Source organism: Canis aureus, chromosome 11 (genome assembly GCF_053574225.1).
Source record: "Canis aureus isolate CA01 chromosome 11, VMU_Caureus_v.1.0, whole genome shotgun sequence".
Taxonomy (NCBI): Eukaryota; Metazoa; Chordata; class Mammalia; order Carnivora; family Canidae; genus Canis; species Canis aureus.
The window spans coordinates 56,772,571-56,797,764 of NC_135621.1; the positions used below are offsets into that span (position 1 = coordinate 56,772,571).

General features: G+C 37.3%; 1 long non-coding RNA gene across 1 annotated transcript; it reads right to left on the reverse strand.

Annotated features, from left to right (window-relative positions):
* Positions 1-16,121: 16,121 nt before the first annotated feature.
* On the reverse strand, positions 16,122-24,778 carry LOC144323080 (uncharacterized). The gene is made up of 3 exons (XR_013388620.1): positions 24,703-24,778; positions 23,962-24,020; positions 16,122-16,426 (listed from the first exon to the last, which is right to left on the reverse strand). It is a non-coding gene; the product is annotated as an uncharacterized LOC144323080 (long non-coding RNA).
* Positions 24,779-25,194: the final 416 nt, after the last annotated feature.

Here is a 25,194-nt window from a genome sequence, read left to right on the forward strand (position 1 = left end):
ATAGGTGAAATTATACAGATGTGTGATGCTTATGGATACAGAGATAGGCATAGATAGAAAAATAGAAATAGTGAGATAGATGATATAATCAGAGTCACATTATTATAATAATACCCTCTGGCTAATGTAGTCTGCTAGTTTTCTTCCTGAACTGGCTCTTCCCACTGATGTCCCCTTAATCAAAACTCTCCTCTTGTCTAAGCTTAAGGATCAACCTAATCACCTTGATGTAGAAAGTCTTGTGCAGTCAAGCTTCAAGTTGACCTCCTTCTATTGTCTAACACATCACCTGTGCTAGTCAAAATAGATTTCTCATTGCCCCCCCCAGAAAAATCATATATGATTTTACTTGTGTGAAATACTCCTATAACTGTATCCTCCTCATCTGGAATGACCTATTTGCTTCTCTATACCTATGCAAAGCAAACTGAATTCAAGCTCCATAAAGCCTGCAATAAATGTTCTCTCTTCCAGTGATTCTTTTCATTCTCTGAAATTCTACAGCACTCATTGCCTCAACCACTCTCTTGGCACTTTGCCCTGCATTTTTACCTATCATTTTATGTATGGATCCTGTCACCCGAAAGAGCTTGTCAGGCCTTTAAGAGTAGAAACCATGTCTCATAACTATTTATCTTCATTGCCTAATATAGAAAGCCCTGTAGGTAGTGTGCTCATGATTAATATTTGATGCTGATGATTTTAATAAATTTAGTTATGCACAGATCATATGTTACACTTAACTTCCTTGTCTGTCACATTCTTGGCATTAGGGAGAGTTTTTGTCATGACTCTATGTTAAGATCGGCAAAACAACTGTAGATGTTTCTGTCCAACATAATTTTTCTAATAATGACCTATAAAATAAATACCAACAGGAAGAATTCTTGACTAAACAAGGAGATATTTATAGAAATAGCTGAGCTTGATTGAGTTTAAACTACAGGGCAATTGTCTAAAAGGAATGGAAATGCTATGGAAACAAACCTCTGATTGGTGGAATCCAGGTTTTTCCATTCTCACCTCATATGACCTTTGTTAGGAAAGCCTAGACACTAGAGAATGTGTGCTATTTTTTTAATAGATTGCACTAGAACCTACAGGAAACTGCTTCCTTCTTCCCTGGAAACAGATTCTTGCCCTGGGTAAATGTGTAAAACCTGTATCAAATATTTTCTTCTTCTAAGCACCAAAACCCTATTTATAATCTCACTCCCACATTAAAACCCTCACTATGTTACCATCACTGTCTACCTATGAATTCCTTAACAAACTATCAATAGTGGTATGATATGCAGAAAAATCATTCCCCAAAGATTTCTACAGCCTAATCCCTGGAACCTGAGAATGTATTACATGCAAGACAGAAGTAGTATTGGAGCTAGAATTTAGGTTGCTCATCAGCTGATCTTGAGATGGAAAGTTGATCCTGGATTATCTAGGTGGCCCCAGAGTAGTCACAAAAAATACGTAAAAGTGGAAGAGGGAGGCAGAGGAGAGAGTCAGAGAGATGGCAGCGTGGGAAAGACTCAACCCAAAGTTGCTGGCTTTAAAGATGGAGTAACAGTCCCATGAATCAAGGAATGCAGTAGCCCCTAGAAGCTTCAGAAGGAGACTTGCCAACTGATTTTAGCTCAGTGAGATCCATTTCTGACTTCTAATCTCCAGAATGGTTAGAAAATAAATTTGTATTGTGTTGCTTTAAGCCACTAACTTTGCGGTAATCTGCTATTGCAGAAATAGGAAAGTAATACAAGTGGGTGATTTCACTGATTTGTTTGAACAATCCCCCACCAATGGAAAGGGAAAAGAACTCTAATTCCTATTTCATAGAAGATCTTTTATTTTTATTTTTTTAAGATTTTATTTTATTTGTTTATGAGAGAGAGAGAGAGAGAGAGAGAGAGAGAGAGAGGCAGAGACACAGGCAGAGGGAGAAGCAGGTTCCCTGCAAGGAGCCGGATGTAGGACTCGATCCCAGGATCATGCCCTGAGCCAAAGGCAGATGCCCAGCCGCTGAGCCACTCAGGTGTCCCCATAAAAGATATTTTATAGGTTAGCATTTTCCACTTAAAATCAAGTTCCTCACTCGAGGCTTAGTGCTTCCAGTTCTTTAAAGTTCTTTCACAGCCATTATCTCACTAAAATCTCACATCATGACCATCCAGTTGCTATTATCTGCATTGAACTGCTGAGGAAATTGAGGGTATAGAGGTTCAGTGACTCACGTTCATGATACAGTAGAGGACACACAGTGCAGTCTAAAACTGAGAGCAGAGAGAGATGAAACAGACATCTGGAGTATCCAATATTGGTTGCTCTTTATGTCTAAGTCACCTTAGAATGAATGTAACCCTTTGTCATATTTTATACATTCGTATAATTATTCCCAGAATTAGTATTGTGAGTTTCATTTAGAAAGTGTGAGAGAGATCATTTTTGTAAAGAACCTTAAAATCTGGCAAGGGAAATTAGTAAAATGTCATGATCTGTAGTAATTTTAGAATCCTATGGGGCCACCCTTGTCTACCTCTTAAACCATAGCTCCTCCAGTTCTTTCTTGTCCATTGTGTTTTAGTTTCATTCTCTTTCTGTGTCTTGACACACTGAGCTCTTTCCCAACTCAGTACTTTTATAACTAACATTCCTTTTGTCCAGAAAGTTGTCACCTGGATTTCTCCATGCCTAATTTTTTTTCTTATAATTTAGCTTAAGTTTCACTACTTAGGCCTTTACTAATCTCCTAAACTAGAAAGGACAGTAACTTTCAGTTACATGCCTAATTTTATTCTTAGCATTTATGATGCATTGCCATTTATTTATTTTTTGTTGTTGTTGTTAATTTTCTATCTCCCCCTCGGGAGATGGAAACTCTATGGAAGCAAGAGTCTTGTCTATGCTGTTCACTGGTATATATGTATTTTCAATACTTCAAATATTGCCAGGAAGGTATTAACTCTGTGTTGAAGGAACAAATAGTTTCCACACATTCTTGATACCTGTAATACTACCATTAGATCTAACAGACTGAGATGATGAGGGCTCTAAGGAATTGACCTAAGTCAGACATTAGTAAATGGGCATCATGATTTTCTCTCCTGAAAGTCCATTTGCCTTAGGGATATATATAATCAGGTGAACGTATTGAAAAGCATGCACTGAAGCTGAGTTTGGACATTAGAAACAGTTGCTCCCTTCCCTTCATTCTGTTTTTTATGATATGCTGAACATTTAATTTATTAGCAGGCATAATGGTATAAGGGAAAAAAAAACTGTTGTGTGATATCCAGCACTGACATGATAAATGCTGCTCCACATGAATTGATCTTGGGCCTGAAGAGACTATGCATTGTACATGGCAGTTTGCCAATCTGTGCCATATAAACTGCTGTCATGGGTGAGTAATGTTAAGATTCATAGGTTACACTGTCTTTATCTCCAAATGATTTAAAAATAATCACTTTCTTCCAGTTTTAAAAATTAGATATCCATTTGAAGAGAATTCATAAAATATAGTTATTTAGAGAAAAAAATAAGCCACATGCAAGCATATCACCTGGTAATAACTGTTATGATTTGGATGTACATTATGGCAATCTTTTCTCTATAAGTATGCACATACATGCACATATACATCTATTTATACCTAATATGTAATAAATACTTGATAGATTTCACTTGAATATATAGATGAAGGAAGGAAAAAGTAACTATTGGTGACTCCAATCTGATTGAGAATATATTTTGTTTCAAAGATTAGTCATTTGTTTCATTTAAACTGTTGTTAATATTTCACTACTTTGTTCTCATCATTCTAATTTTCTTTGGCTACTTCACCAAGTCTTGGGCTTTTAATTTATCAGTCCAGTTCCATTTAAAGAGATCCAAAACCCAACTTAGAAATAATAAAACCAAAAAAAAAAAAAAAAAAAAAAAAAAAAAAAAAAAAAAAAAAAAAAAAGAAATAATAAAACCTATTGAAATATGGCAGACAAATAATAAAGCCACATCTCTTCTCCTCACATCTATTCTAGGGGAAGTATTTATTTAAAATTAAAAAGAAAACTAATCTCAATAGATGTGAAATTAGCTTTTGGGGAAAAATATCCACATTCATGATACATGCTCTCAACAGACTAGCAATGGAAATGAATTTCCACAAAATGAAATAGGGCATATATGAAGAACTTAGAGCTAACATTACAATTAGAGAGTCAAAGTCCTCCCTATAAAATTGGAAATTTTGGAAGAACAATTAACCACTTACCACTTTCATTCATCATTGTACTGATGGCACAATGCAAGTGAAATAAACACGAAGCATCAAAATTAGAAAGGGAGAAGTAAAACCAATTCTATATGCAGACAACATAACTATGTGTATAGAAAATTTTAAGTAACCCACAAAACAAAAACAAATAAATAAATTCAACAAGTTTATGGAATAAATGTCAATATGCAAAAAGCAATTGGACTTTTATATATGAGTAACAAAGTTAAAATGATGAAATCAATATAATGTGTAGCTGCATGGTAAGCTATTAAATGTGCAAAGATGAACTTAATGTAAGTTTAGAAAACTTTTACACTGAAAACCACAAAACATTGCTTCTAAGGAATAGTAAACAAAACCTAAATGGAGAGGTATACCATATTTATGGTTTGCAAAACAAAATTGTTCAAAAGTCAATTTCCTCCACGCTGATTTATAGGTATTATTCAATCCCCATAAGAAACCTGGCACACTTATTTTCTTGTAGACATTGACAAGCTTATTCTAAACTTTATGTGGAATGAAAAGGACTTGAATAGCCAAAAAAAAAAAAAATGTAAAATAAAGATCAAAGTTGTAGGATCTGTACTACCTGATTTTAAGATTTATTATTAAACTATACTAATTAAGACAACGTGTTATTGATGTAAAAATAGATAAATGGAAGAGAATAGAGGTAAAAAGTAACCTCATGTGCAGTCACTCAATTTCTGACAAAGTGTGAAAATGATTCAGTGGAATAAAGGAAGGAAAGTCTCTTCAACGACTCCTGCATATCCATATGATGTCTACCTTGCACCATACAAAAAATTAATTTGGGATGAATAGTGGCCCAAATGACTAGTTAAAAGTATTAGTCTTCTGGAAGAAAACGTAAGAGAATACTTTCATGATAGGTGCTTTAAAAAAGTTTTGTAAACAAAAAGTGATAACTGGCAGAAGAAAAAAAAAATGAAACAATAACTTGATCAAAAATTTAAAGCTTCTGCTCACCAAAACAAATGTCATTACAAAAAGAACAGAGCAGTCACAGACTAGGAGAAAATATTTACTATATATATAGCTGACAAAGAACTCATTTGCAAGATATATAAATAACTGCTACAAATTGACAATAAGAAGTCCAATAATCCAATTACAATAAGCAAAGAATTTGAACAGACTCTTCATAACAGATGATTTACAAGTGGCCAGTAAGCATATGAAAAAATGCCCAACTTGGTTTGTCATCTGAGAAGTTACATATTAAAATAACAAGGAGATATCACTGCACACTTTCCAGAATGAATAATATTCAAATGACAGAAGATACCAAATATTGGAAAAGATATTCTCATACAGTGCTGAAAAAGAGTAGAATAATACAATCGTGTTGGAAAAACGTCTTGACATTTTCTTTTAAAGTTAAACATACACAAATGCTATGACTAGCATTCCGCTCTTAGCTATCCAAGAGAAAGGTAAACACATGTCCTGTGAAAACACTGTTACATGTTTGCTAATAGTGGCTTTAGTTATGATAGGAAAGGGGGAAAACAAGGAAGAAAAGAAAAGAAAAAAAAACCCAAGTGTTCATCAACATGTAAATGTATAAATAATTTGTGCTACACTTGTAAAATGGAACTTTTCACAAATGTAGGTAAGTACAAAATGGATGGTTCTCGAAAATGTTATGCTACTTGTGAGAACCCAGGCACAAGAGTACATAATGAATGATTCCTTTTCTATGGAATTTTATTTTTTTAATTTTTTAAAAATATTTTATTTATTTATGAGTGATAACAGAGAGAGAGAGAGAGAGAGAGAGAGAGAGAGGCAGAGACACAGGCAGAGGGAGAAGCAGGCTCCACGCAGGTATCCCAACATGGGACTCGATCCCAGGTCTCCAGGATAAGGCCCTGGGCTGAAGGCAGAGCTAAACCACTGAGCCACCCGGGCTGCCCTCTATGAAATTTTAAAATAGATAAATTAATCTATGGTACTAGAAATAAGAACAGTGGCTGCCTCTGAGTGCAGGGCCAAGATTGAATACAAAGGTAAATGATGGATATTCCTAAGGGCAGTGACAAAATTCTTCATCTTGATAGGGATAAGGGTACATGGGTTTATTCATCTCTAAAAATCCATCAAACTACATTTTAGCATTAGGGAAATTCACTGTATTTAAATTATGCCTTAATTTGCAAGAAATTTAAAATGGGGGGGTCAGTATTTCAAGTGAAGAGGCTCAAACAATCTCTAATTCATATGTTTCAAGACACATAATTTGTTTATGGATCTTTAAGTCAAAGCTACCCATAGTGAACTAAACAACAATAGGGTCTAGGTAGTTGAATATATTGCTTTCATTTGTATCGGGAATGCTTTGGGCACAAGTGACAGAAAGCTCAGTAAAGATTTTGTTAACAATAAATCCATCAATAGGATTATTCATTCCTGGTATAACTCAGCTTGAAATCTCACACTTTGTCCTCCCTTTCAAGATATGGTTGGTGCCCTTCCAGTCAGCCACATCAAGAAAGGACTGGGAACAAAAATTTTCCTATTGATATTTTTATTTTTATCAGGAAAAGGAAGTCCTCAGGGGGTAAAAATATTGTCTTACTTCTCATTGTCTAGAAGGTCTTTGGACACCCTTAGACCAATTTCAGTTTGAGTGAAATAGGGATGTTGTGATTTATTTGAACCATTGTTTTGGCCTGTGTAGGAGCTTCCCTTTCTGAGACCAAAACATCTCCTCATCCTACCATAAAATCAAGGTTCATTTCATAGGGAAAATTTTGAAGTTGGGTTTGACAATTACACTGATGGTTGCTAATGAGCAGTATCTCACACATACATCTTCCTTGCCTAACTTCTGTTAAGATGAGACACTTACTTCCCACTCCTGATATTTTTCCCCCCATGAGGAAGGACTTCAACTGATTAAACTCCTTCTATTCTTTATCCTTTTACTCATTCTGCCCCAGATGGTAGGAAGTGACTTAGTTGTTGGGTAAATTTGGGAAGAAGAAACAGGCTATGTTAGCTCAGCAGTGAGTGACTTTCTTTTAGAGGAGCCAGACCTGCTGCTCCACCAGGGGGAGGCTTTGCCTCCATGGGGGCCGGGGAAAGGATGTGAGCACAGGGAGGACTTCCCCAGTCTTCAGGTATCAATACTCTGTCTAACTCTATGCAGTTCTGGGGAATCAATGTTAGAAAGGCCACGAGGCTCTGACACCCAAGCTAATTTCTCTGACCCTGCATTTATAAGCAGTAAGGTGGATTGTTACTCTCTATATTAATTTTCCATGTTTTTGGTACTTCAATAGGGAGGAGGGAAGCTGTTTCTTAAGTCCCCTGAAAGGCTTCAACAATTGGTGCATTGGCTAGGGGCATTTAATACAAGGAGCAGAATTCTGAAGGAAAAGTATATTAGAGAAGGCCATGAATGTATCTCTGGACCCGGGGCTTTCATATGTTACCATAGTGTTCTAACCTTTGAGGGGAGCTTTGGAGGTTTATTATCAGTTTTTAGCTGTCACCCCTTGCTCTCACATTGCAGGCTGGACTAAGCCTGACTTAACTGTACTCTAGTGTGTAGGCCTTAACCAAGGACACAAAAGGGCTGGTAAAAGCAAGAGACAGTCCCAGCAAAAGCACATGGCACATAGAAGTGTTCTAAGCAAAGATATATGGGAATCACAGAGTTGCCTGGGCAAAGGTTCTTAGCTCTGCTATCGGTGGTCTGGATTGGCTTCTAATAGGTATGTGTAACCAGTTTTAATTCATAGGCTTGGCTCTTCGTAACAGACATAAATCTGTGGCAAAGATTATATTTACAGAAAAAAGAGAATCTTTGTGTCCTTGGTGTTGGTGAGTATAAAATAGTTGTTACATTTAAACATTAAGGAAGCCAAGTTCTTATAATTCTGTGATTTACAGTTCACAAAATCTAGTTTAAAGTCAATGCCAGATGACTGTTCCAAATCCTATTATATATTCAGAGCCAAGGAAAAACTGTTGGGTGTAATTAATCTCATCTCTTTAATGCAGCTATAGATGTATATGTATATTTGTGTATGTATATATATGTATATATACATATGAATGAATGAATAATTCTCAAAAAATTAGTGGATATATTTCAAGATGATTGAATTATTATGGGTGGTATTATGCCCCGAGAGAACATATTTCACAGCTAGATGGAACTGAAGAATGGAAGGAAGATAGTGTCTTGAGGGATAAAAGGCTGTATTGTTCTATTCTAATCCCCTAGGGCAGGAGGCATCAAACCATAGCCATGGGTCAAACTGGGCTATTTTTGTAAACAAAATTTAATTGGAACACAGCCACAGTCATTAATCTAAGGTAATCTTCACTCCACAGTGGCAGAGTTGAGTAGTCGTGACAGAGAAGGTAGGAGTCATTGACTTTTTACAGAAAAAATTCGCCACCTTTCCTAGAAGAGGGCAATGAGTTTCAAACTTGAACATACATCTGAATTGCCTGGAGGATTTGCTAATTTACGGATTACAAGGTCTCATCTGCAAAGTCTCTGACTCCGATGTTTCCATTAGGCCCCTAATTTGTATTTCTAGCAAATTCTCAGTGATGGTGATGCTGCTGGGCTGGAGACAGCGTTTCGAGAAACTCTTCCTTACCCACAAGCTTCAGAAGCAACAATAGCAATTTCTATAATCTGCAAAGGTCAAACCAAACCTTTTGTGGAAATGTGGTGAAAGCCTCAGGTCTAAGTATCCATCAAAAGAGGTAGTGGCAGCAACGGAAAAGGGAAGAAAAGAAGAGAACAGAAAAGAACAGAATAATAATACTAATCACGAAGAACCAGAAGGTCATTGGATGGAGTTCACACTTCCTCAAGTACCAGGTTTTGAAAATCATGCATGTCCACGAGGAAACGGGCATTAACAAATGGAAGGAATATATGCCGTATTGTAAAAAAGTCTCCTTCACCCACTTGATCCTTCTTCCAAATGGGGTCCATGTGTTCAGACAACAGGGAAGCCCAGGAGCAGGGCCCACGCGGCCAGCCAGGTTCCAGGGTGGGGGCTGCAGCTGGGGGGGGGGGGGTGACACGGAGGGGGCACGTCCCTCTGGTGCCTCTTCGGTTACAGGCGCACCCATCCGAGGCCGTCGCCCTGAGCCTCGAGGCCCACGCGTGAGCATCGTTCCTGCTGTGGCCAGTCGCGCAGCTCCGGCCGTGGCGCATTCACGGCCTCCCGGGCCCCGCGGAACCCGCCGCCCTCGCCGCCCTCGCAGGCCCGCATCGACTCCCCAGGGTGGGACTCCAGACACCTGGGCATCGTCTCCCCAGGGTGGGACTCTAGACACCTGGGCATCAACTCCCCAGGGTGGGACTCCAGGTACCTGGGCATCGACTCCCCAGGATGGGACTCTAGACACCTGGGCATCGACTCCCCAGGGTGGGACTCCAGACACCTGGGCATGAACTCCCCAGTGTGAGACTCCGGACAATTGGGCATCCACCAACGACTGGCATCTCCGAATGGCTAAGAGCGTGGAGACCTCCACCCGCCTTTGCTGTGGCCTTCCCACATTAAGTATGCGTATGCGTGGCTGGGAATGTGTTTGCTGGGCCTTGACTCCCAGGCCCTGTGTGGCTCACCTCCTTGATGTGGTGATAGCAGGGGCAGCTCTTCATTGTCCTACATGCCCCATTCACTCCCTCAGGTGTTAAACACCAGACTGTACCCAAGAACTGGCTTTGCAGTTTGTGATCCCGAAGGAACATCATCTCTTTTCTGAGAATCGAGAACCTCAATATCACACCAACGTTTTGCTGAAAATGATGGGGTTTGGACTTAACTTAAAAATTTGGAGGTTTGGACCACAAACCAAAGGGCAGAATGATTTGAATCTAAATAGTAAGGCAGTGGAACTTCCATATTCGAGGATTTTAACTTGCAAGTGGATTTAACCATTCTCCCTTGGAATTTAATACTGGGAGAGTGTTTTTTATTTCCATTGGGATGTCCCTATTCGAGGGTATTTTTATTTGAATACATTCGATGTCCTTGCAGAATTTCTGGAATGCTACGTGGATGCTGTGATTGGGATGGAAAACTAAATAGGAACTGGGTTTTTACTCTTGGGTACAGAGTGGCCTTGGAGCAGACCTAGATGGTGCTTTGTTCTTATCAATTTTAGCAAAATCTGAAGTATCAGTGGTTCCAGGATGATTCCTAAAGAGCAGTGGTTGGGAATGGAGAGGCAGTCTAATGTATTTCTCTGATAGACTGTTGGTCCCCTCAAAGAGGACAGTCACACTCCTGCTTGAGTATAGGCTTTACCAAAGGTTTAATAGGTTTTGAAGAACAAAGTAGGGGAATTTTATGGGGAACACTTAACCCTCATTCTTCCTGTTTACTGCCTGTAAAAGAAACTCAGAATGTGTCCCTTTACTCACAGCAACCCAAAGGCAGTGGAGTGAACAGTCTGATTAGTAAAATTGGGAAGAAAAAATAGGCGTATCCGCTAGTCATCTGCTCTACTCGGAGCTACCACTTCTTCCTTTTAGAACTAACGTAAAGCTGTCTGCTAGGGGGACAGGTTGCTCGGTTTTTCCAGAGGTAGATTCTGCTTCCCCTGACTATGAGAGACACTGGGTGGGTAAGTCAGCCTAATTTGGGGGGGTTCAATATTAGGAGCGCATTTAGCTCTCACAACAAAGCTATGACCTTTAACTTAGCGTTAAATTAAGAGTAGTAGTATTTTGACCTCCATATGCCACTGTTTTACTTCTCAGTATGTTTTGAAACTAAATAATAAAGATGCTAATTTGGAGGGAAGAAGCGATCTTCCCTCAGAAACAGATTTTACCCCTTATTTACTCTTACTACATTGCTTTCTTTTTTGACCACGAAAGCAATTTTTCTATAGTAAGCTAGTGAATGAAGGGATTTTGTCAATTAAAACAACAAAAAAGTCTGTGGACTCTAGATAACCTGTGGAGATTTGTTTTATAAATCTCTTCTCCCCCTACAATAAGTAAAAGTGTCAGCCTCACTCTGAGAACAGGTGTGTACATTTACATTAAATAAATTATTCATTTGCTAATATCGTGGGATTGTTTTGTGGCGCATGAGAATAAAAGAAAGCTGTAATAATCTCCATCCCTTGCATTATGCTTATAACATTAGAAAATAGGTTTTTTTTTTCTGGAAATATTCAACAAACAGGTTCTCTTTTCAGTCCCTGAGGTACTATAGTAGGCAACAGAATAAATCCAATAAAAATTTGGAATTTATTTTTGTTCTTTGTCATCACCTTTCGTTAATGGTATGTAGGTTTCAATATCAAGGCACATGCAATATGGTTTGGCTAGACTGAATGTTATTATTTTGATTCCCTTTGCTAAGCTTAAAGTATTCTCCTTTCCCCTTCCCTTCATTCTGGGGAATTTTGTACACTCACTCATAGTCCTAGTTTTTCCCAGAGCTGGAAAATTCCCGTATGTAGTCTTTGGTGCTTTTCCCATGTACACATACCACTGTGTAGCCTCTCCTGCTCAGCCATTCTAAACTCACTAATTATTCCTTTCTAAACACCACTGTATACTTCCTGCCTCTACCACTCAGTTCGTTATTTAATATTTTGTCATTCGCATGCACGGTGTGCATACCATGCAGATCTAAATACAGGCTTCTTAGCCAATCTTAATATTTTGCGCATCACTCAAAGCATTATATTTTGCAACTTGTACATAACTTTTAGGCACCACTTTTGAATGTACCTAACTTTCCTAAGTGGAAGAAACCTTATTCAAGGAAGATAAAGAACCCTTTGGAGCTTCTACTGAGGGTACAAAAAATTTAGTATGTGCTTATTTTCTAAAATCTGTACCACATATATGGTTGAAATTATGCCTAACATTTGAACGACTAATAATTCACACATGAGAATAATTTTAGGTATTATTTTTCATGTATCTGAGATGTATAAACCCTATTTAGAGATGGAACTATCCTTTTTTTATCGGTATGTACTCTTTTGCTTTCATTTATAAAATCAATGTTACTGAGGCATAATTAGCATATAATAAAATCCACCCATTTAAGAGTATGATTCAGTGAGTTTTGAATTATAAACTATGTAACCATCACTACATTCAAGATATAGGACTTTTACTCAACCTAAAAGTCCTTTGGAGCACAAAAGGTTTGTGTATGTGTGTCCACGCATGCGTTTATTTACTTTTAAATTACAGTAATGTGCCATAGAAGAAACATTTTTTTGGTATAGAGTTTGTTTATTGGGACACTTAAACATTATCTACATCATGTTTTAGGCAAAAACTCTGAAGCTTAGAGTGATTTTTCTAAAGGACACAGATATAGCTAGTATAATAGGAAATAGCTAAGCCTTGATAAAGCCTTGCTTTTAAAAGGGTGGACATGATAATCTTCTAAATGGATAAAGGAGAAGCTCATCAACCCACAAGGCAAGGAAGTCTTAGTTGCCTGCTTGACTTAATTTACCTGCTTCCTTTCTGTCTGAGACCAGGCAGGGGAAGAGGAATCAAGAGCTATACTGAATACTGGCGTCTGGGCCGATGACAAGCCAAATGATCAGGTCTTTCTCTCTAATCCTTACCTAGTAGACTGCTGAGGACTTCTCACAAGAAGCGAATTATTTTAGTCATAATAAGAAATCAGCCCCCACAAATAGTAAATCCTCACTTTTCATCTGTGTTTGCCATGTCGTTCCATGCACCGAATTGTTTTAGCTTAATGGCCTATTTTTCAATCACTTAATATGTTGATGCTAACGCAGAGGCCTTTGTGGATATCTTCTGGTCATTGGGTTGAGACAAAAGGTTCATTTTTTTCATCCTGTGATGTGCAGACAGAAATGAATAGGCGGTGGAACAGATCCGCCATGCATTGCTGCCACTCTGCATTATTAAGCATGCAGCACTCGGCCTCTTGGCTTTTTTGGGTATTCATTTTCAGAGACAGGGCCCTCTTTTACTTTGACTTTTTGCTGTGAATGAATAAACTGCAAATAAAACTGCTGAAACCTGCTTTCTCCCTCAGACCACTTATTTCTTTGGATGCTTCCGATTCAGAGGCAGTAGGGTCTTCAATAGGGACTGTTTTAACTTTTACAAAAGGAGCTGTAGTTCTGCCCCTGAAAATAAAGTAAGTTAACATTTCAGAGTAGGTCTATGAACAAAACACTTGCTGCAGAAACTTCCTGGTAATTGTTTTTTTAAAGAATACATACGATTGGGAGAAGATGAAGCTGAAGACACTCAGTGACAAAATCAGGCTTGTCTCCATTCGAAATTGCTGACTGTATGAAGACCGTGTAGACCCCCTCAGCCTTTGTTTATTTTATAACTTTAAGTCTCATTAGCCAAGTGCCCGCAAACTACCCTCCTCCCCTCAAAACCTCAGGAAAGGATCTAAGAAGCTATCTCACATTAAGGCTTAAAGGACAGACTCAACATTCAGTGTTATCCCTAAATGGCATCTCTGATCTTGGATAGACAGATGAAACTTCATGCTAAATGAATGATGCTTCCGTGGTATATTCAGAGCTATATTTTTAATCATCATTTGGCAGAATTAAAATGTTCCCTAAGAGCATACATGTCTGACTTTGTGTAAAACTGTACAAGGCGTGGATCACTGCTCTCCCCGACAGCTCCTTCACTCAGTGAAGAAACCATTGCACGCTCCCACTCCACTCCCTATAACCATAGCCAGTTGGGCCCTGAGGAAGAACTGCTCTGAGAACTCATTCATTCACTTAGCAGGAACAGTGGATTGTGTAGCTGGACATACCAGAGAAAGTTGGGCCAAGCAGATTCCTCTCTGGGGAAGAACCTTCATTTCTTCTCTTGCTTCCCCCAGCAATAGTGAGTCATGTTCTAGGGAGGTTGGACACTGGGGCAAATCGAGTCGGTTATCATTGTTCTCACTCTTATTTTTAACTAATTGATTTCTTTCGCTGAATTTGTTCCCATGGCGACAACACAGGCCGCTTGGGTTAAGCAGCTCAGAAAGAGCAATGAAACTTGAAGGAATTCATTTAGTTTTGTCTCCACTTGCCATCATTTCCAAATGCTGCCAACTGCCTCATAGGTCACATCATCTTTGAGTCCCCAGGATATCTCTGATGAATTTTAAGATTGTTTTTATTTTCTTCCCCATTTAAAAAGGGCACTTTGTTTTTCCTGACACACACACAATACTTTTACTGAAGCTTCCATGTCACATACTTCAATACGTAATAGTGACAAAATCCATAAGGAAGAGCAAGGACAAAAACTGACTGATGTGGGGCCTTTGCACAGCCCATTTCCCCAGTGTAGCTCTGGTCTTTCTCCTACTCTTTAGCCCTATCAACTAACAATGATTATTTTTTCTCTCTCACCCCAAGTGTTACTTCCTCGAGAAGCCTGCTCTGGCCACTCACGCCGAATTAGGCCCCATTGTTCTTTCTGTCCACAGGTCCTTTAAGTTCTTCTTTAAAACTTTTTATCATAGTTTGTAATTACATAATTTTGTGATTGTTTAAATAGCATCTTTCGTTTGTCCCAACTAGGCTCTGAGCTTCTAAAGATAAGGTGCCTGACTCTTTGGTTTATCACTGAAATTCTAGCACCTAGCACAATGATTGTGAGTGGACTTGATAAATATTCATTTAAAAAAATTTTTTTTTAATTTTTATTTATTTATGATAGTCACAGAGAGAGAGAGAGAGGCAGAGACACAGGCAGAGGGAGAAGCAGGTTCCACGCACCGGAAGCCCGACGTGGGATTCGATCCCGGGTCTCCAGGATCGCACCCTGGGCCAAAGGCAGGCGCCAAACCGCTGCGCCACCCAGGGATCCCTAAATATTCATTTATTGAATGGATGGAAAAATATTTAATTTCTTCCATCCTAAGGCTAGAATCAAGTTGACAGTTTACTTGGATGTATTAGTCAGCTCGGGCTGCCGTACCAAAGGGCTGTAGACTGAGTGGCTTAAATAACAAAACTTTCTCGTAGTTCTGCAACCTGGGATGTCCAAGATCAGGGTGTCAATTAGGTAAGAGCTCTCTTCCTGATTCGCAGATGGCCACTTTCCCCTTTTTCTCCTCACCTAGCAGAAACAGAAGTGGGAAAAGAGAGATCTTCCTCTTCTTAGAAAGGCATCAATCCCATTGGATTATGAGCCTTTCTCACCTCCTCACAGACTCTATCTTTGACTACAGTCACATTGGGAGTTAGCGCTTCAAAATAGGAATCTTTTTTGGGGGGGGGCAGGGGACACAATTTTGTTCATCTAACTGGATTAAGCTTACTTGACCTGAAGTTATCACTGTCCTTCCAGCAGACGTTTTAACTTACTACTTTGCAACTCTTCTGTTTTCCTCTTCTGCAAGCAAGTCATTATATTTTTGCAAGAGAACATTTTGGTTCCTGCTAGACTCTACAGTCTCTCTATCTCTGTCTGTCTCTGTCTCCTCCTCTGTCTCTCTGTTGCTATTTGGCTTTTGGGAAAATACACTTTTCAAAGTTTATTATTTTCTCTGACTTGAAAGTTCTGGTGCAGGATGCCAACACAAAAGTGTATTAATATAAGCAAGACTCAAAAATCATTATTGATGCATTAACATATTAAACATATTTCTCGTGAAAATCTTCAGTGTTTGCCACTGAATATTACTGGGCTTTGATGTTCTTTTTTCCTAGATGGCTTTTATTTTCCTCTATTTCATATCCTTGACTGACGGTGAGCCCTGGTTCTTGATAGTCTGCCTTTACACAAAGTCTTATATTTGTCTGCAAAGACTCTATTTAATTTTTAAAATCATTTTTATTACTCTGTTCAAGGGAGTCATCTGGAAATGACATTCTGTAATAAACTGCCCTTGACAAATATTATTTTTTTCTTGTGAAAAGCTCCATTTCCTGTTTTTCTTCTTTAAATAGCCATTGGCAGTTCTCTGATTGAGAATGCAGGGCTACCAGAGGAACAGCTCTTGCCAAGTGAGCTTTTTTTTTTTTATTTTTTTAATTCCTCCTGCTTTTATGTTATATTTAATCAAAGTGCACCATTTTACATTCTTTTCTTTTCTCCCGATTTTACTTTAAATCTCTTTTCTGTAATTGATTTTCCGGTTTTCACTGAACCTGCAAATGAATGCAAAAATCTGTTAAAAGAAACTTTTCATTTATTAATTTACTGTTGCGTTGGCCGGCCATTTCTGGGGGAATAAGGAAGTTGAATCAGGTATGAGCCTGGTCTGTGAACAGGCTACTTGAGTACTGATTTTGAAGGTCCTCAGTGAATAACATTCTACTTGAAAAAAACAGTTTCAGGCTAACTTCGTGCATTAATGAGGCGGTCATATTGACTAGACTTGTGAAACAAGAAATAAGCCTCCTTCCTTGCTACCTTACCCTATTTGAATTTCATGCCAGTCTGGACCTTAAGTGTCCCTTTTCAATGGAAGGGTTTTACATCTTTCTGATCCATTTAGGGTAGAGCCGGGGGCATTTATGACAAAGGTGACCAGGTAAATGGCAGTAATATAAAACAGTAAAATCCCATCACCTGGCTGTGCTGATTTATTCCATGCCCATGAGAATCAATTTATTATCTAGACAGAATCAAGGACCAATTTATCTATTAAAGCGTTAGCACTAAAATGTTAACTTTTTTTTTTTACATAAATGTTTTAAATATCCATTTACGTTCCAGAAGATGATGGAAAAATGAAGTTAAATTGGTCATTGTTTCTACCTTCAAGGATGTTATAGTCTACTAGAAAAAATATAGATAATAGATGAATAACAAGGGAGAGAGTGATTATGAGCATAGGAATTCAGAGAAGGGAGTGATGATTGTCATTTCATTTATGAAATAGAAGAAAGATTTTCAGCATGGAGGCATTTGTACTGCCGCCTGAAGGATGAAGGAGAATTGAGCAAATGGAAACGATAGGCAGGTATTCTGGGCAGAAGAGCCAGATAAAAGAAATAACAAAGTCATTTGTTCCCTAAATAGGTTAGAAAGGAAGGACTGGAAAAGAACACAGAAAATATTGGATGTCACTTAGATTTTAGACATTGTGAAGATCTTAGGGGATCTGAAGTAGGGGAGAAGAAATAGAAGGAAACAGTAGAAATTTATGTTGCATAGAATTGTAGACTTTACAATGTATTAGGAGGTCAGGAACTAGCAGTCACATTTGAGTCTGTAGTCTTTATCCCAGGTGATTGGGAGAATGATGTTCTCAGAAAGAGGAGCTATGAGGTTTGGAGCAAGGTGTTTTGGAGAAGGAAATATTCGATTTCGAAAATAAAAAGATGTTTCTATAAAATCTCCCCAAGCCTCAATTGTTTAAAGCAATACATAACTTTCAGGGTAGAGATTTAATACTAGATTTTAATATAGATATAATTCCTAGAACTTCATATCTGAGAGAAATTTATAAGAGCGCCTCTGTCCCAGCTGACATAGCCTTTGTTCCCTACTACTATTTTGTTAAAGAGGTTACATGATAACTTACTATCTGCATTTTGTTTTTGGTTTGTTTTCACATAAAGTGCAGTCAAGAAAGAAGAGAGCTATGTAAAGAAAACCCAAATAGGCCATATATAAGGAGGCAGAAGCTTAATTAAAAAAAAAAAAAAAAAAAGACCTACTGAGGGATCAAATTGGAAACTGGGTGAGATAGCAGGTGATGACTTTTGAAAACATTGATATTCAAATTGGATTCATCTGATGATTGTGGGCTCTAGGATTTAAGATTCACACGCCTTTTCTAACTGGCGTCAGAGCTCTCTGTTTTCTGAAGATTCTAACAACAGTCTACGGTGGTATGAGAGCTCTGCCATATGTGAAAACTATACTGGAAAAGCCTGGGCCTGGAGTGTGGGTGTTAAATAGAAGAGCGGTCACATGGAAGACTCTCCAGGCTTGTCTTTATATGGAAGAAAAGGATGGTTTGTACATCTGTGTGTGTGTGTGTCTGTGTGTTTAACAATTATTTTGTTTGAAAGAGAAGAGAAAATACTTTGTTCTAATTTCTCCTCAAGTGTTCTTTAGCTTTTGACCTAAACCCAAGTGAGATTTTCTTTCTTTTTAAGCACAAAGACTTTAAAGAGTATTTGAGTTCTTTTCAGCGAGATTTTTTTTTATAACTCTCAAATTCAATTGCCTTTGAGGAAGTACTAACAATAGAGAATCAAGTAACATTTTCTCATGTGCTCATATAACCTAATTGATTAACTAGATGTTTATGTGTATTATGAAGGTATAAATGCTATAGGTTGTCTTACAAATTTGTTGATTTCTTATTTAAATTCTGAGGTTCAGATGAAACATCAGCAATATCTAAGCCCGTGTTCTCCCACCCAGGTCTATATAAAATCTCCATTCTTATTTTGAGTTCTGCAGCAAGTGTCTGGAAACCCATTGGAAATAGATAATGGGAGAGTGCTGTTTGATAAGCTACCTTTTTTCTTTCTTACATCTACTAACTAGGTAGAGCGAACCTTGAATTTCTTTGGAAGTAGAAGCAAAGCCAAGTAGACTAGATTGAAAAATTCAGACCAGTTCTCATGAGAGAGCCTAGGCACGTAGGGATTTAAATCACAGGCAAGCAAATGGGAATAACGGGTTAGAAATAAGAACCAGAAGATAATATAAATTATGAGAAAGTCAGGTAAGGACTGTGTGCAATAAAGGAGCTTGGTATTACAGTGGTAGCTGCCTGGACTGGAGCTTCCTACATATTTTATGTCAGAGGAACTGTACATTGTTCAGAATCCTGGACTGTGATTTGAGCGCAGTGAAATGGGGAAGAAGAAAAGCAGAAGCAAAGTAACTGCTGCTAGTGAAATATGACCCTTTAAAAATATTTGAAATGAAAATTATATATATTTAGGATGTATAACATAATTTGATATACATATACATAGTGAATGGATTAGTATAGTCAAGCTAATTAACATATTTTAAAACTAGAGAATATATTTAATTTTAATTTCAAACATTTTATTTATTTATTCATGAGAGACACAGAGGGAGAGAGGCAGAGACTCAGGCAGAGAGAGAAGCAGGCTCCATGCAGGGAGCCTGATGTGGGACTTCGTTCTGGGACCCCAGGATCACGCCCTAGGCCAAAGGCCAAAGGCTCAATGGCTGAGCCACCCAGGCATCCCTATATTTAATTTTAAAAGTAAAATTTACATATATTTATATTATAATTAAATTAAAGCTTATTTAATTTAATATATTTTTAATTCCAGCCTAGTTAACATACAGTATTATATTAGTTTTAGGTGTACAATATGGTGGTTCAACACTTCTATACATAACTCAGTGCTCATCATGAGGAGTACCCTTAATCTCTGTCACCTATTTCACCCATTCCCCCCACCCTCCTCCTCTGGTAACCATCACTTTGTTCTTTATAGTTAAGAGTCTGTTTCTTGGTTTGTCTCTTTTTTCCTCCTGTGTTTGGTTTGTTCCTTAAATTTCAAATTTGAGTGAAATCCTATGTTATTTGTCTTCCTCTGACTTATTTCATATTTTGTACTCTCTGGATCTATCCATGTTGTTGCAAATGGCAAGATTTCATTCTTTTAAATGGGCTGAAAAATAGTCCATATACACCATACCTTCTTTATCCATTCATCTATTGATGGATGGTTGGGCTAAACTTCTTATATAGTTACCATTCTGTGTGTGTGTGCACACATGGGTGTGTGTGTGTGTGTGTGTGTGTGTGTGTGACAGAGAGAGAGAGAGAGAGAGAGAGAAAGAAAGAGACAGAGAGACAAAAGGACATGAGAGTCCCTGAAATCCTGGAATCCAGTATTCAATACAGTATTATTCACTCTAGTCCTCATGTTATATGTGAGATATGTTGACTTACTCATCCTACATAACTGCAACTTTGACCCACATCTCTCCATTTCCCCTATCCCTTCCACTTGCTTTCTACTTTCTGCTTCTATGTATTTAAATTTTTTAGATTTTACATATAAATTAGATCATGAATTTTTTCTTTTCTGTTTCTGGCTTGTTTCTCTTAGCATAATGTTTCCATGTTCATCTGCATTGATTTTCTTCCTTCCATCTGTCTGTCTATTATCTATAACAATTTCTTTATCCATTAATCTGTTGCTGAACACTTAGGTCATTTCCATATATTGGCTATTGTAACTATTGCTTCAATGAACATGGAAGCATAGCTATCTCTTCAAGGTCCTTATTTCCTTTCTTTCCTTTGAGTATATGCCCAAAAGAGAGATTGTTGGGGTAGTTCTATTTTCAGTTCTTTGGTAAAACTCCATGTTATTTTTCATAATGGCTGTCCCTGTTTACATTCTCACCAACAGTACACAAAGGGTTTCCTTTTTTCCCATGTCCTTGACAACATTTACCTTTTATTTATTTTTTGACAATAGTCATCCTAACAGATATGAGATGATATATCACTGGGTTTGATTTGTATTTCCATGATGATTAGTGATGTTGAACACCTTTTCGTATGCCTGTTAGCCATTTATTTTCTTCTTTGGGAAAATGACTACTCAAGTACCTTGCCCAGTACTTAATTGAGTTATTTGATGTAATACTTTCTGTGCATTGTTCTATCTATCAAGATAAATTTTTATCTATGATAAAATTATTGAAGGGTCATATCATGTGAAACATCCTAGTTCATACGATAGCTAATTGACCAACTTAAATTTTAATAATTATTCAAATTTGGCAACACTACTTTAGCGTGATCTCTTTCAAACAAGTAGCTTACCCATAAGACCATAGAAACCGAGCTCTTCATCTGCTCATTCTAAGAAACTAGAGAGACATGTATACCAGAAGATAAATGGTTCTGGTTCTAGGTATAAATTTTTCAGCAAAAGCAATTTGTTTTTTGCTTATCTAAACCACTCTATTTTTGGTTATTCTAACTGGTCCCTGACATCAGCTGATGTTGCAAATGGTGACAGCAGCCAATACAAACTTTCTTTCCTGCCTATGGTCCAACAAACAGCTGACCTCACAACTCTATTACTTGGTAGCAGTGGCCAAAACAGTAATCATGTGCTTGGAGTGAACAGTAAACATTTGGCCCAGGGAGTCGAAGGTAAGAGATTAATTCCATCTGTGTGTTACTTCCTGAAAGCAACAGCTTTCTTGAATCTACCTTGAAGTTCAGAAGGGAGACCTTTGACTACAGCCTGGAATAGTAGAAAGGGAGAATACAAGGGGAAAAGGCTTGCAATTTCATGATACAACTATAAATCAGTAGTTATCTTTGCTATTTAATAGATTATGTCCTTTGTTGTAGTACCTTTTTTGAATTGAAACTAATGAAGTTCTTCTTGCAGGAGAGGATGTTTGAAGTGATTGCTTTTGATTTTTGGGAGCTCAAAAGAGCTAGTATTTTGAGGAGGGGAATTGGTTAATCATTAGTATTGTTAATGAAATTTATTAGCAGCTGCCTCATCACTTTTAGCCTCTTATTATATTATAGGAAGGTCTGCTACTTTGTGATGTGCTACAAAGCCTATCTACGTAGAGTACTGAGGGTTCTGGCCCTGAACTAAAACTCTGTTCATGGATGAGAGAGAAAAATCTCTTAGAACATCAACCTCAGGATGAAGAGGAAGATGAATCCTTTACTCAAATTCTATGCTAGGACTCCTAAGAACAAGATAAGCCACAAAGCTCCAAGGGAAGGGAAATATTAACAACTTTTTAAATTTTGTTCAGACAACTTTAGGAAATAAAGATTTTTTTTTTTTTTATTGCACAATGAAATAGGAGGTCTTTTCCACTTAACAGGAGTGAGCTGTAGCTTTGAGTATTGTAGTTTTATCTTCTGCTATTCAGTATTATTCCCATCAATGCAGTGGTGTAAAGATCCTTTGATTCCATCCTTGAACTCTGCCTGCCTTGAATGTGATCCTATCATATTTCTTCCTCCTGTAGAAACTGACAGTCCTCACCCACACTCATTCTGTTTACATAGTTAACAGCTTAAGTTGACTACATCCTTCAGCCTATTTCCTTGTCCTCCTGTCTATAGTAATTATAGATAGGGAAATATTATTGGAAGTGGAGTCCCTGTTAGAAATAGAGTTAACTCCCTTGAACCTAATCTGAATGCCTAATAGTTTAGATGTTATCAATGCCTAATGACCTCAAGAGAAAAAACTGAAGGCTGAATATTTCTAAATTAGAGATAATTTAATTATGAGGAAACCTTCACATTAATTCATATTAACTTTCACATTATTAGAAAAATTTCACAGTAGGAAAATTTCTGAATATATTGTGGCTTTGGTTATACCAGTTTTCTCTATCTAAATTCCCTTATTTATCTTTGGAATATTAAAAATCACTTGAACTGTCCCTGAATCATTAAATTCACAACATGCTTCAAAATTCTTCTGCAAAACTTGGGAAGAGGTTTTAATAGAGAATTCAAATTTATAAAATAAAAATTTATTATTTTGTCACTATCCATTTTATCAAAGGTGACAACTGCATAGTAGCATCTCGCATATTGATTTCTTAGATAAAAGAATCGAGTACTTCCATCTTAACAGTCTTAAAATACTAAAGCTGTTTTTCACACCTAGCAATTACTGAGAATGCATTTTTCACACAACTGGCAAATGTATCAAGCCGCATGAGCAAATCCAAATGCTAAAATGTCAGGAGAGCAGGTGAGATCACCTATACCAACACAAACTAGACGTTTTTATTTTCAAGGAACTGCATTTCTTTCTCTCTTAAGAACAATGACTAAAACTAGGAACACAGTCCACGAAAGAGTTGAGCTAATTCCCATAATGCCACCTCTGCTCACTCACTCTTCTATTAAAGCTGCAGAGGCAGTCCTCGTTAATGCCTTTTTGTCCTATGAACTGGTCCCATTGTGGTTCAGAATGAGAAAGTAGAAGGGTAAAAACAATTTTTTGGACTAGTTGAGCAAGTGATTCCTTGGGGATTCACCCCTGACCTTTTCAAGGGCCAGATTTCCATAAATAAATTGGGGCTTTGTTTTCTTCCACGAAGATTGCTAATTCAAACTTAAAAGACATTTGAATGCCAGAATCGCTTTACTGTTCTTTTGCTGTAATGATTTAGATTGAATGTCATTGTGCACTCAAGCTTGCCAGGTAATTGAGCAACTATGGTCTTTATTTGATGATATAGTCATGGCTCTTTAAATATCAATGACCATGGTGTTGGAGTATAAAATACTAGTTGGCAAATATGTAGTGATTATGAATAAGATACACATCACTACAAAAATTTGTTATTTTTAAATTAATGGGTTTCAACATTATTAACTTAGAATAAATTATGTCCTTAAAAAATTTTAATTATGTAATTATGAATCAGATTTCCCTTGGAGAGCAGAGCACTTTGTTGAAAGTATAGGCTTTTATTTTTTCTTCTTTGCTGGTGAGAAGAGTAGCTATTTTAAAAATAACTTCTTTATTCAGCGAGATTTCTTTTTGGGGTTTTCTGGTTTTCATGGCACGTTCTCTCATAATCTCTATAGTTCATTACTTTTCATATGTTCATTATTTGTATTAAAGAATGGATCATGGTTCAGGAAGATACATATTTTTAGTTTTTGTTTTGTTTGTGGGTGGGAATTGGCTTAACTGATTAATTTTCACCTTACCTTTCAGACTTTGAAGTGAGTCCTGCATTGGTGCAATGGCTGACCAGTTTGTAGAACACCTTTGATCATGAACCCAGAGAGGAAGCAAAAGGTAAGTAAATTAACACTGTATGGCTCCAGCTCTATGTAAGCAGTGAGGTGGGAATTTTGACTACTTAACACCAATACTATCAAGATGATTAAGCACAAACTATGTACACCATATTCCATACTTAAAATACATTACATTTCTAAATTTTTATAACTACTCTGAAATAGGCATTAAAATCTCCTCTTTGGGTGATCCCTGGGTGGCTCAGTGGTTTGGTGCCTGCCTTCAGCCCAGGGCATGATCCTGGAGTCCCGGGATCGAGTCCCATGTCGGGCTCCGTGCATGGAGCCTGCTTCTCCCTCTGCCTGTGTCTCTGCCTCTCTCTCTCTCTGTTTCTCATGAATACATAAATAAAAATCTTTAAAAATAAAAAAATAATAATAAATAAATAAATAAGTGAGTGAGTAAATAAATAAATAAATAAAATCTCCTCTTTGCAAATGAGCAACTTAAAGAGGAACAGGTCATTAAATGGCAAAGTAGACATTTGAACAGAACCTGTATTTCCCCAAGTGTGTTTTGCAGAACAAAATCAAGTAAGAAGGGTCCTGTAACAATAATAAATACACAAACCTATCTGCTGAATGAATGAATAGAATCATGAAAACCCACTTTTGTTTGAATCCAACTAATACTTATCATGCACTTACTTTTTGCTGATTGTTTTCACATAAAATAATTCATTTGATCTCTTCATACCTTATGCTACTGGTTAAATAATTCTCATTTTACCTATAAAAAATGAGATGCAGAAAGGTTTGTCAATGTGAGGCAGTTAGTAAATTAAGGAACAAACATATTCTATCACCTTATCTCCCAATGGTTGCTTGTCTCCCTCACCTATAGGAATGTTTTCCTGAGAGCTTTGGACCATGGCATGTCTTAGAATATGAATTAATATTATGGTGCAAACAGGTGGTAGCATTTTTAGTTTATCTGACAAAACTCTTGATCTACTTTGTTATGAAGTTGGGCTGTGGAAAGAATTTGGACACAAAGGTCTTCTTTGGTTCCCTCATTTTAGAAGTCCAGAAGAAAATAATATATTATGTAACAGTCATTTAAAATAGACTGTGTTTTTTTTTTTTTTTTTTTTAATGTGCAGAATAGGGCACAGGCTGGATGGTTTTATCTCCCTAGAT